This window comes from Oryctolagus cuniculus, chromosome 3, assembly GCF_964237555.1.
Source record: "Oryctolagus cuniculus chromosome 3, mOryCun1.1, whole genome shotgun sequence".
NCBI classification, from domain to species: domain Eukaryota; kingdom Metazoa; phylum Chordata; class Mammalia; order Lagomorpha; family Leporidae; genus Oryctolagus; species Oryctolagus cuniculus.
This window is the reverse complement of record NC_091434.1, coordinates 157,241,370-157,254,724: the sequence shown is the minus strand read 5'-3', so window position 1 is coordinate 157,254,724 and position 13,355 is coordinate 157,241,370. Positions and strand designations below refer to the sequence as shown.

The window sequence follows — 13,355 nt, the reverse complement described above, 5'->3', positions numbered from 1 at the left end:
CAAAATATGGTCATGTTTTTATAAAAGAAGGTACCCAACTAAACATCAATATAGAGATAGGTTCTGTCCTAAGAGATGCTTTTCAGTCTGACAGGTGTAGTAGACACAAACAGATTTTGGGTTTGAAACTTCCCACCTTTCCTCTGCCCCATCCACTGAGCTGAGCCTGTTTTGCAAAGCACCTGTCCTGCGTCACTTGGATCCTTGCCATCCTTCTCACTGGGTCCCCTCAGTCTCACAATTTACAACAAGTAAAAATTCTATTTTCTCTGCCAGGTTGACTTTCCCCATAATTTTGCAAGGAGAGCATCTGTTTGTGATTAAGAGTTCAGCAAGGTCTTCCAGAAACTCTAGCACAATTATGTATCTTTTGCCATGTCAAACATCCAGTTTGTTTCCTTCATGCTCTTCACCACTTGGTGATTGTTTATTTATTTGTCTGTGTCTATTCTACCACACTGAAGCTCCAAGGGTACACATAATTATCTCACTCATACATCTACCCAAAGCCTGCCATGCGGTAGACCATCATTATTTGTTGAATGCAACAAAGTTTGGACTCAAGTGCCTCCATCTTTATATCAGAAATTCTCAACAATTGGGAGAAATAATTGGTTGGATCTCTTCTTTGCTTTGTAATTCTCACCTCTAATCAATCAGTTCTAGTTCCCTTTCCTCCTGTTCACAAACAGCCTAATCACCAACTCATATTCCCAGATGGCACCCGAAAAGGCACAGTGTATTAAAGAACAAAAGGAATGGTGGTGTGTGTAGACTTTTGGAAACCTTAATTCTGTGTACATATTTTCATTTTAAAATTCATAACTGGCCGGCGCCGCGGCTCACTAAGCTAATCCTCCACCTAGCGGCGCCGGCACACCGGGTTCTAGTCCCTGTCGGGGCGCCGGATTCTGTCCCGGTTGCCCCTCTTCCAGGCCAGCCCTCTGCTGTGGCCAGGGAGTGCAGTGGAGGATGGCCCAGGTGCTTGGGCCCTGCACACCATGGGAGACCAGGAGAAGCACCTGGCTCCTGGCTCCTGCCATCGGATCAGCGCGGTGCGCCGGCCGCAGCGCGCCGGCCGCGGCGGCCATTGGAGGGTGAACCAACGGCAAAGGAAGACCTTTCTCTCTCTCTCTCTCTCACTGTCCACTCTGCCTGTCAAAAAAAAAATTAAAAAAAAAATTCATAACTGACACCAGAGGTTGGAATACCGATTAAGTATTAGGAATGTGATTTGCACTGAGATGTTCATTAAAACAAAATGATTAAAATAACTGTGTTTCTAATAATCTGAGGAGATTCAGTCTGAATAAAAATTTATGAATCATATTTGTTAGTATATATGTGTGTATGTTTGTGATATCTATCCATTTATGTTTGGTGAAGACTGGGCCATAATTTGAAGACTACAAAAAATGTTATACATCAATGAGATTGCCAAAAAAAAGGCTTATGTCAGATGTTAGGGATTTAAATTATTATTATTTGTGGATACTGCAAAAAAGTTTGTGGAAAATGGAATTAAAAGAAAGTTTATCTTGGTGCAAAAAATAGAAAACCATGTATACAAGGTATTTTCAAAAGGTTTTTGAAAAAATGTAGATTATGTAAAAAATATGCACAGATTTCAACTTTTTTGCATCCAAATTAACCATCTTTTAATTTCATGTCCCATAAACTTTTTGAAGTACATATGCTGTCATGAGAGTGCAAGTTAGTTTAGTTGTTTTGGTTTATAGTAAAATTAAAAATTAAATGCCTGTGTTGTGGAGCAGCAGGTTAAGCCACTGTTTGGGGCATGCTTATTCCAAACAAGAGTGCCTGAAAGTGAGCACTGCTTCCATTTCTGATCCAGCTGCATCAGCTAATCCACACCCTGAAAGGCAACAGATGATGACTCAAGTATTTTGGTCCCCGCCACCCACATGGGAGACAGATGGAGTTCCTGGCTCCTGGCTTAGACCTGGCCCAGCCTTGGCTTTTGTGGACATTTGGGGAGTTGGGGAGTAAACAAGCAGATTCATTCTCTCTCTCTCTCTCCTCTCTCTCTTCCCACATATATGCACACCTATCAAATAAATAAAAATAAAAATAAAGATAAACCTAAAGGAAAAATTCACAGGCTCCATCACCCTTAAGGCAGACTTCTCAAGATCTACTCTAGAAAAAACCCTCATGCAATGCATAAGGACCATGCATAAGTAAAGATCTAAATGGAGTAACTAACATGGAGACACTTTTAAGATTAAGAAAAAAAAAACTGAAGGATACAGAGCAATTCACGCCACCTGTAACACATACACATGCATGTGTGCTCACTGAACCATGAACATACTGAATAATGATTTTGTGGCAACAGCTAGGTTTGTGTAAAGAGTAAGAGGAAATCTGAGTCATGGTAGCTGTATCTAAAATGTGTTCCTGGACTAACAATGGGTGTCAAGTAGGTTTTAACTCCACGTAGAACACTTTTCTTTTGTTTATGGAGAGTGTTATTTCTGCATTACATGTGAGACTAAATTTCCATTTGAACTGATATGATGAGCAATTTTTACCACTCAGCTGAAGATTTGCAGTTGTGTTTGGGCAGGCTGTGCTGTCATTCCAGGAGGTGCCATTAGAATGCTACTTTTTTTGGTAAAAATTTATTTATTTATTTGAAAGGCAGAGCTGTAGAGAGGCAGAGGCAGAGGGAAAGAGAGAGAGAGGTCAAGAGGTTGAGAGAGAGAGGGCTTCCATCTGCTCCTTCAACCTAAAGTGGCTGCAATGACCAGAGCTGAGTCGATCCAAAGCCATGAGCCAGGAGCTTCTTCTGGGTCTCCCATGTGGGTAGGGACCCAAGGACTTGGGCCATCTTCCACTGCTTTCCCAGGCCATAGCAGAAAGCTGGATTGGAAGTGGAGCAGCCGGGACTCGAACTGGTGTCCATATGAGATGTTGGCACTGCAGGCGGCGGCTTTACCTGCTACACCACAGTGGCAACCCCTGGAATGCTACTCTTATTTTTTTAAAGATTTATATATTTATTTGAAAGCTAGAGTTACACACAGAGGCAGAGAGGGGCGGGGGAGAGAGATCCTCCATCTTTTGGTTCACTCCCCAGATGGCAGCACCGATCTGAAACCAGGAGCAAGGAGCTTCCTCTGGATCTTCCCACACAGGTACAGGGGTCCAAGGACTTGGGCCATCTTCTACTGCTTTCCCAGGCTATAGCAGAGAGTTGGATCGGAAGTGGAGCAGCCAGAACTTGAGCCGGCGTGCATATTGGATGTTGGCACCACAGGTGGCGGCTTTGCCCACTGCATCACAGCGCTGGCCCCAGTGCTATTTTTAAATGTCAAGAACTCATCTGCCCATAGTTCTGAATGCCACAGAACCACCTAAATTCATGCACTTGAGATTGAGAGGCTGAGTTCAATTTATTTATAAAACAGTATATTTCATGAAGGAATGCTGGGCCTAGCAGTTAAGATTCTGGTTAGGACACCCACATCCCACATCAGAGTACCTGGATTCAGAGCCAGAGCTTTGGCTCTGGATTCCAGCTTCCTGCTAATGCAGGAAAGAAAAAAAAAAGTATCGTTCAGGACATATATACCCATGCAAATAATGATGAAATATTTTAAAAGTCTAGATTTAGAAAAAACTTTGCCTGAAAATTATTGCTTGTTTTTTGGTTTCTATGGTGTTGCAAATTTGATATGCCCTGATATTAAGGTAGAGGGCATAAGAAACAGAGTCCAATCCTTGCTTGCACAGCTCAGCATGTGATCGGCACACATCAATCACTCAGAACTTGTACTGCTGTGTGTGTGTGGATGGCTTGTCCTGAGTGAACCTGAGGAACTCAATCACTGATGAGCTGTGCCAGGTAGGTTTCACAAGGTGGCTTGGAGGGTGTGGAAAATTGGAGGATAAGGTGTCCAAGAAGAAGGAAAAACATGTCCAAGGCCATGAGGTAGGATGTTGATTTACCTGACCTCTTAATTAAGAAAGAAAGTACTTTTTAAAGAACTGATTTGCTGAAAGTCTGTATTTTAATAATCAAACCATAGTATCATTACTGAGATGTTACCTCCAAGGTTATCTACTTCAAGCTCCTACTCAGAGGAAGAATGATTCAAAAGGTAGTCCTTGGCATTGTATGGCAACTCTTTAGGATGGAAAGATATTGGTTTAATTTCTAGAACTCCCAATGTGCCACATGAAGACTGCTAATCTGTGACCCCAAGAGAGTTACAATCTAGCATAACATCAGAAAATGTGTTATTCTGTTTTTTAATTTTTTATTTATTATTTTGTTTATTGAAAATGGAGAGAGAGAGAGAGAGAGAGAGAGAGAGAGAGAGTCTCCCATATGCTGGTTCACTTCCCAAAATGCTACACAACAGCCAGGGTTGGGCCAAGCCAAAGTCAGGCGCCAAGAACTCAGTCTGGGTCTCCCACATAAACGGCAGGAATACAAGTACCTAAGCCATATCCTGCTGCCTCCTGGGGTGCACATTAGCAGGAAGCTGAAATTAGAAGCAGAACTAGGACTTGAACCCAAGCACACAATATGCATATGATCATCCCAAGTGTCATCTTAACCACTGTGCCAAATGCCCACCACTCTTCTCCTAATTTTGAACTGAAAAGTATGTACTTGTCTTAATTCTCTTAAGTGAAGTTTCAAATAAATTTATTATATAATAAAAAAGGATTTTGCACTGTGATTTCAAGGCTATGGTAACAAATGAACAGTACAGCATAATACTTTAATACTTGCAAATGTTCTTTTTTTTTTTTTTTTTTTTTTTTTTTTTTGTATTTTCAGAATACCTCAGGTCCCTACATTGGAGCCCATCATTGTAATAAACCCAGAACACAAAGAAGCATAGTGTAATTGGTAGGCAGGCTAAATGACCAGTCCTGCTACTCAGAGCCTTAGGGATGGGCTCTGTTGGAATTATTACCTAGTATGTGCTGTTTCTGCCTTCACATGAGGTTTCTGTTGGGTAGCTCTTATGTGACTGTTGGTCGGCCAGTTCTTCTGGTTCTAACTAAGTAATGACTTCAGTAAGCTCCAGACAAGAATCAAAATGATATTTCAAAGAATAGACAGAAGCAGAGAGTAGATTTTGAGATCAATGACATTTGAAGTCATATCCTCTTCTCTGTAGGTTAGGCCAAGGAATATGCTATTTCATCCGTGTGTGCTTTTTTGTGAAATTCTTCTTACCCATTAATATTTGTTTGTAGTTCATGTGCCTCAAGCTTTTATACTAAAATCTTCCCTATTTTCAAAAGCCAAAGAAACCCTCCGGAATGGATAACTGTCATTTTCTGGGTTATGGTATCCCCCAAAATACTACCCTTAAAATTGAATGAAACAGAGTATGTGGTCAAATAAGAGCTTCATCCAAAGAGACAGAGTTGAGGCGTAAGAGAAGGAAAGGTGGCAAGTATGATTGGTTACACTTTGTGTACATTTTTTGGAACAAGTGAGCAGTGGAATACACTGACAAGAGCATCCTTGCGCTGGGAGCTGCATTTGTGAATTTCAGGTCCAGCTGTGTTGTGAATTGCCAGAGTGATGCGGAACAAATTATCTGATTCAGTTTTTCTCACTGTAAGATGGAGAGAAGGGTGCATATGTGCATTAAATGGCCAACAGCATAGTGGGAGACTGCATTACATGCCTACATGAGATCCATTCTCATTTCTTCCTCCCCAGCAGGAAGACCCTGATTTTGTTGGAGGTAATAATATTCCCCACATTAAAAATATACATTTCCAAGTTTCCCTTGCTGCTAAAGTAGTGAGGGACATAGTTCTAGCCAGAAAAAATGTACATTAACACCATATATGGTTTTTGGAAAAGTTTCACTTTCCTAATGCCACTTTTTTTTCCCTCATTCTGCTTGGAATGCAAATGTGATTGTAAAGGATGAGCAGCCATTCTGTGACCATGAGGCAGAGAAATAGAAAGAGCCTATGAAATGGATGATGCTGTGGAGCTGCAGTGCCCATTTTGGACTCCCTGACTGCACTTTCTGCTCTGGAAGAAAAATAAACTCCTTCCTGATCAAATCACCGCAGAACTGGAGGATACAGCCAAATCTCCTTCTTCCTTTAAGAATCTATGAAAGCTTTGCAGGTCATATAATCTTCCAGACTGCCCTTTTGATCTTACAAGTGATTAATCCCACTAATAAAAACATTTTAAACCATCATGAAAAGAAAAAAAGCTCATTAACATGTCTCATTTCTTCCTTCTGGTTCAGGCATATTCGAGGAAATGAACAGCAGTTTTCTGCTTTGTTTTGTTTTTGGTGGGATCATAAAGGTTAGCTCTTGGGGCCTCAGAGTCTTTCTACTAAGAACAGGTAGTATTTAGCAGAATTGTAGGAAACAAATTTGCCCCAGAAATCTGCTCATTTAGAGTGTTTTGTTTTGATAGACATTTCACAAAGAAGCTACAAATTCCCAAGAAATCTGCAAAGCTCTCCATAGAGTATAAGAAAAATAATCAACAGGGATGTTTTCCCTTAAAGTTGTGCAGAGTATATATGCATAGTTCATACTTTAAAATTTTTGCTTTGTGAGAAGTGCCACAGCATTACAGTACCCTTGGTTTAGTCCTCTGACCCATGAATACATGCCCACTGGGTTTTGTTATCAGTTCTTCAGAATGTTCATGGATGTTATCAGTTCTTCTAGATGAAATGTTTGGCCACAAAGGAATGAGTAGTATTTATCTTTTTAAATATGATACTGCTATATTTTTAGAGTAATAACTAATTGAACTATTTGAGCTGGTAAGATATCTTTATGTATTTGAGATACAAAAAGATACAAAGAGACAGAGAAAGAGAAAGTCCAAACTTGTGGGTTCACTACCCAAATGCCTGGGAGCCAGGAGCTCTCCAGGCCTCCTATGTGAGTGGCTGGGACTTAAGTAGTTGAACCATCACCTGCTGCCCTCCAGGGTTCACATTAGCAGGAAGCTGGGATCAGAAGTGAAGCTAGTTTTAACTAGAATTCAGCCATTGCAAACCATTACAGAGATAGTAAGAAGACTATTCATCATAAAAATCCAATGGGACAGCAAATTTATGACCTTATGCCAACCACACAGAACAATAAAAAATAACAATATCCCAAAATAGCACAGTTACTGTGAAAATCAAATATGAGCTCTCTTCCATGAAACCATGTACAATTTTTTTAAACTTTTATTTAATGAATATAAATTTCCAAAGTACAGCTCATGGATTACAATGGCTTCCCCCCCCCATAACTTCCCTCCCACCTGCAACCCTCCCCTTTCCCACTCCCTCTCCCCTTCCATTCACATCAAGATTAATTTTCAATTCTCTTTATATACAGAAGATCAGTTTAGCATATATTAAGTAAAGATTTCAACAGTTTGCACCCACATAGAAACACAGAGTGAAAAATACTTTTTGAGTACTAGTTATAGCATTAAATCACAATTTACAGCACACTAAGGACAGAGATCCTACATGAGGAGTAAGTGCACAGTAAATTTTAAAAACTCTGTGATCAGATGCCATTCACTCATTATGTATTTCCAAATAATACAGGAGGTACTTCAGTAAGACCAAAGTAGAATGGAATCCCCCAAACTGGCAGTTGGCCTCAACTGTTTATTAGTCTGTTATTTACTTTGATTACCAAGCATACAACAGATATGTATATTCCCTGCTCTCCAGAGATTTCAGATATGAGAAGTATGTCAGTATTTTTTCATGTGTTTCTTTGAAGACTAGTTATTATTACTTAATTTGATTGATGACCTTTTGAGTCTAAATCTCTTCACCTCTTTCTACTTATGACCTTAATTTAATCACCAGTTAGATGAGATGTGTAGTATGGTGCTCACATGACTGGTGTGAGGATGTAATGGAATAATGTGCTTAAAGGACCTAGCACAGTTGCAATATCATATTCACCTTTAGATACTAAGAGGGATGAGGCACAAGATGGGCTATGAGCTTTTGTAAATGTTTGTAAGTGAACATTCTCCATGCAGTTAAGGTCTCTCTTAACTTATTCAGCAGTTAATGGCTCGACTATTTGGATCCCTGCCACCCAAGTGGGAGACATGGATTGAGTTCTGGGCTCCTGGCTTTGACCCGACCCAGGCCTGGCTGTTGCAGGCATTAGGGGAGTGAACCAGTAGATGGGAAGTCTCTTCTCTCTTGAGTGTCTGTCTATCATCCAAATAAAAAAATAAATTTTAATTAAAAAGAAAATAGAACTTGTCAGAAAGTGATTTCCCCAATTTCTTGTCACCTATCAATAAAGTAAGTGTGAGCAAGATGTTTTTAAAAGTAGAGTAAACTTTATTCTACCTTGTGCTTTCTCTTGTGTTTTTTAGCTCATTCCCTTCTGCTTCTGGATTCACCCTCTTTGTCTCCAAACATCAATTTCTTTGAAGATTTTATTTTTCTGTAACCCAGTCTTCAAGATTAGGCCTTCTCTCAATTATACCCTTCATTCTCTTCCTTTGCACCCTGGCAGATGTCAGATGTCATGCACATTTAAGGAATAACCACTGCTTGAATGACAATGACTGCCAAACTGTATTCCTGCCTGGGCTACTCTCATGAGTTCCACACACATGTTCACCTGCTTCTTGGACTCTCACTTGGATGTCACACAAGCATCTCAATTTTAATGTAACTATGACAGATGATGATTAGATTTTTCTTCTAATGAGAACACTAACAAGAGATCTCCCCTGGTATCTTATAACCCAAAGTGGCCTTTGACATAATTTTGGCCAGTGAGACGTAAGTAGAAGCTTTCTGGGATTTGCACAGAAAGTCTGCAATTTTCTGGTATAGAATTGTTCTTTTCTCTTCTCTCTTCTTCCTTGCTTCCTGCAACAGCAACATGATAGCTAGAACAACTATATACTTTTTTTGTTAAAAATATTTTTTATTTATTTGAAATATGACGCATACACACAGGTCTCCCTCTTATCTGCTGGCTCATTTCTCCAAATGCCTCCAACGACCAGGGCTGGACCAGTTCAAAGCTGGGGCCTGGAACTCGATCTGGGTTTCCAATGTGGTTGGCAGGGACCCAAGCTACACATTAGCAAGAGACTGGAATTGAAAACAGAACTGGGATTCTGAAACCAGGCACTCCAATGTGGACGCCTGCATCCAAGCAGCTTCCCACCTGAGGAGACATTAATGCTGGCATCCTCCATCTGCTAGAATGGACTATTTCTGAACATTTTTGGTATGAGAGCAAAATAACTTCTTATTTCTTTAACTTGCTATTAGTTAGAGTTTCTGTTACTCACAAAACAGCCAAATTTAAACTTAGAATCATCATTCCCAACCTGTCTTGTGCTCCATCTTCTCAATACTGGCAAATTCATTTTCCAAGCCAGACATTAGGTTCTCTAGGCCACCCTTCTCTCCATTGCCCCTAGCTTCCAATCAATCACCAGGTACTCACGCTGACTTCCGTCTCTTGATTCCATTTTTTTTCTCTCTTGATTTCTGTTCATACCCTTATTATCTGTTTCTTTGTGCCTTTTTCACTGTGGGAATTGCTTTGCCTTGTTGTGATAGAGCTGTCACCAGTTCTATTGCCTCCCCATAACACATTTTCCACACTGTTGCTAAAGCCATCTTTCTAAAATGTAGATTTTATTAACTCCTTGTGATAGCTGAAATAATTTGAGAGACTGCATCATATTCAGAATAAAGTTTGGCTTCTCCTTCCTTTATGGCTCATGTCCATCCAATCATTTGGTAACAAGGTGTGATATGGTGCAGGTGACTAAACAGGATGTTATGGGTACAGGCAGCTAAGAGCACAACAGATCCTACTGATTATAGACTTCAGGGTGAGTGGGCCTCATTAGGATTAATGAAACACTAGAATCTTTTAACACAATCATGTCCCTTTTTCAGATCCCAGCCAAGTCATGTGTCATAACTTCTCACCTATGCACAACATCTTATTATGTTTCACCCAAATAAAGATCAAGACATCAATTCTCCTTCAGCATATTCTCAAGAAACTCCACTAATGTTTGGGATTTATAAAATATTCTGTTATTGAACTTACAACAGGTTTGGTGTTTGGCTATTTACTCCCAAGTCCATGTCTCTAATTCTTGATCTGCAATTAGTCATGTCTTCCCAAGAACAGCTTCCCCTTCTGAACTCCTTAAGAACTTTGAACTGGGGGATGGCATTGTGTTGAACTGGGGGATACCTGTATAACAGGTAAAGCTGCTGCCTGTAATGCCAGTACCCCATATAGGCTCTGGTTTATGTCCCAGCTGCTCCACTTCTAATCCAGCTCCCAGATAACGGCCTGGGAAAAGCAGCAGAAGGTAGCCCTTGCATCCTTGTGGGAGACCTGGATGAAGCTCCAGGCTCCTGCTTTTGGCCTGGCTCAGCCCTGGCCATTGAGGCCACTGGGCATGAAGGGAGGGGAGGAGGAATCTGAGGATAGAAGATCTCTGTCTCTCTCTCTGTAACACTGACATTCAAATTAAAAAAAATCTCAAAAAAAAAATCGAACCTTGAACTAACTTCATTCAAGAAGATGGTAATTCCTTTAGACCTCAACCTGCTACTTCCTCATCTATTGATAGAGTGAACTTGTATTTCGTTTTCCTCAAACCTTCTCCTCATGACTCTGATTTGGTACTGTTGACAAGAAACAGATTTTTGGTAACAAATTCGACAAGCAGTAGGGAGTTCTTGTACTTAGTGGTGCATACCTGATGCTGACTACCAACAGGTAGAGCAATCGGCCATGGCAATATACCAGTGCTAAATTAAGTGCTGTCAGAGCGGTGTGAGGCCACTGGGTGGTGGTTAAGCCCCTGCCAGTGGAGGCTCCACCTCCTAGGGAGGAGAGCAGGGACAATCCCAGCAGCTGCTGGAGCCACCTTGGTTCTGGGGAACTCTTTTCTCTCTTTGGGAGAGCGTGGTCAACACAGCCTGAACCCCTTGAGGAGAGGGAAGCAGTTTTCATAAAGAGCACAATGGCTGACCATTTGGTTAAGTCCCCCAGTGTGCACACTGAGATCCTTAACTCCACACTGTTGATAGGGCTGCGAACTTTCCAGTCTGATGGAGGTCATTCATGATGCCACTAGTGTGGTAATTATAGTTGAGGGGAGCCAGGGATTCTGTTTCCTTTTGCTTTTGGAAATATGTTCTTTTGAACTCCCATCTGTAAAATCTGGCCTTGGTTTAGGGAAATGCATTTTGTGTTCTTTGGGCTTTTTTGTTGTTGCCATTGTTGTTGTTGTTGTAGTCTGTCTTTAAATATGGGAGTTGTTGGGCCCCCACACCTGCACGGGAGACCCAGCAGAAGCTCCTGGCTTTGGGCTCCTGGCTCCTGGCTTTGGATTGGCCCAATTCTGGCTGTTGCGGCCATTTGGGGAGTGAACCAGCAGATGGAGGACCTTTCTTTCTGTCTCTCCCTCTCACTGTCAGTAACTCTACCTCTCAAACAATAAAAAAATCTTTGAAATGAATAAATAATTAGATATGGGAAGCACCATTTCAATCCTAACTGAAGGTCCCCAGGCAAGAATTTTGGCCAACTGGTCAACTTGTAGCTGCAAGCCTGTGACTTAAAAAGTTGGTAGTACTGCATGGCCTATGTATGTGGTATAATTCAAAGAATGAGGAGTCCCAGCAGCTCTCCCTACTCTTAAAGTCAATTATAATTCCCTTTAGAAGCCCTTGAGGCCGGCGCCGTGGCTCACTTGGCTAATCCTCTGCCTGTGGTGCCAGCACCCTGGGTTCTAGTCCCTGTCGGGGTGCCGGATTCTGTCCCGGTTGTTCCTCTTCCAGTCCAGCTCTCTGCTGTGGCCTGGAAGTGCAGTGGAGGATGGCCCAAGTTCTTGGGCCCTGCACCCGCATGGGAGACCAGGAGGAAGTGCCTGGCTCCTGGCTCTGGATTCGCGCCGCGTGCCGGCCATAGTGGCCATTTGGTGGGTGAATCAAGGGAAGGAAGACTTTTCTCTCTGTCTCTCTCTCACTAACTTTGCCTGTCGAAAAAAAAAAAGCCCTTGATACAATTCAGAGTAGAGAACAGGAGTCCCAACAATAATACAACAAACTATTACAGAAACCTCTTTGATTTTCTGTCTCATGATATATGTTATAAATGTTCCATTTGTGTGTACATGTGATATGTACATGGTAAAAAAAACCCTTAAGAGCTGTTTTAATTAAGTTATAGATAAGTGAGCACTCACATAAAGTTTTTAAATTATCCTAATGCTTTTTAGCTTATATGGCTTATGTGAATATTTTATAAATAAGCTATTTTTAATTTGTTGATAAAATAAAGGTATCTTCAAATTTGTTAACATGTTTGTGTCTGGGTTTGCTAGACAGGCAGGATTATATCTCATAGATGTGTAAAATCATAAAGATGTAAACTTAACCTAAAAGCAGGTAAGCATGTTCTATGTATCTAGTATAACAGTTCAGCTATAAATGAAGGCCATGCTTGTCTAATATCTTAGTTTTCATAAGTAATCTAAGTAAACTGGATAAATATAAATGAGACCAAATGTTTTTAGAGCTTTTGATATCTTTGACAGGCTTTCTCAGAATCAAAGTTTCTAATTAGCCCATTGACCCTGAGATTTCCAGGGTCCCCAGAAATCCTCGAAAGATGTTATCTGTCATCTTGAAGAGATAATAGCTAATTAGGATCACTTGGATTGAATGAAAGCTACTCTCAAGTTGTAGAATCATAAATTTGTTATATTTATAAAAGAATGTTATTGAAATAAGTATTTGAGGGGCCGGCACCGTGGCTCACTTGGTTAATCCTCCATCTGTGGCACCGGCATCCCATATGGGTGCTGGGTTCTAGTCCCAGTTGTTCCTCTTCCAGTTCCTCTTCCAGTCTAGCTCTCTACTGTGGCCTGGGAGGGCAGTGGAGGATGACCCAAGTGCTTGGGCCCCTGCACCTGCATGGGAGATCAGGAAGAAGCACCTGGCTCCTGGCTTCGGATCGGCGCAGCATTAGCCATAGCGGACATTTGGGGAGTGAACCAATGGAAGGAAGACCTTTCTCTCTGTCTCTCTCTCACTGTCCATAACTCTACCTGTCAAATAAATTAAAAAAAAATGCTTTAAAAAAAGAAATAAGTATTTGAGAGATTATATATTCATATAACAGACTGGTTCCTGGTTTTAATGTCATCAGTCATGATTTATCTTAGGAATAAAAAGCAAATATAGGAATAAAAGCAAAAATAGACACATGAGATTACATCAAGCTAAGAAATTTCTGCACTGCAAAGAAAGCTCTCAGCAAAGTGAAGAGGCAACCAACAGAGC

The 13,355-nt window shown here is 41.0% G+C and overlaps 1 protein-coding gene across 1 annotated transcript in view; it reads right to left on the bottom strand.

Moving 5' to 3' along the window:
* CPED1 (cadherin like and PC-esterase domain containing 1) overlaps positions 1 to 13,355 on the bottom strand; it is a 335,522-nt gene that overhangs the window by 56,632 nt on the left and 265,535 nt on the right. The window lies entirely within an intron of this gene.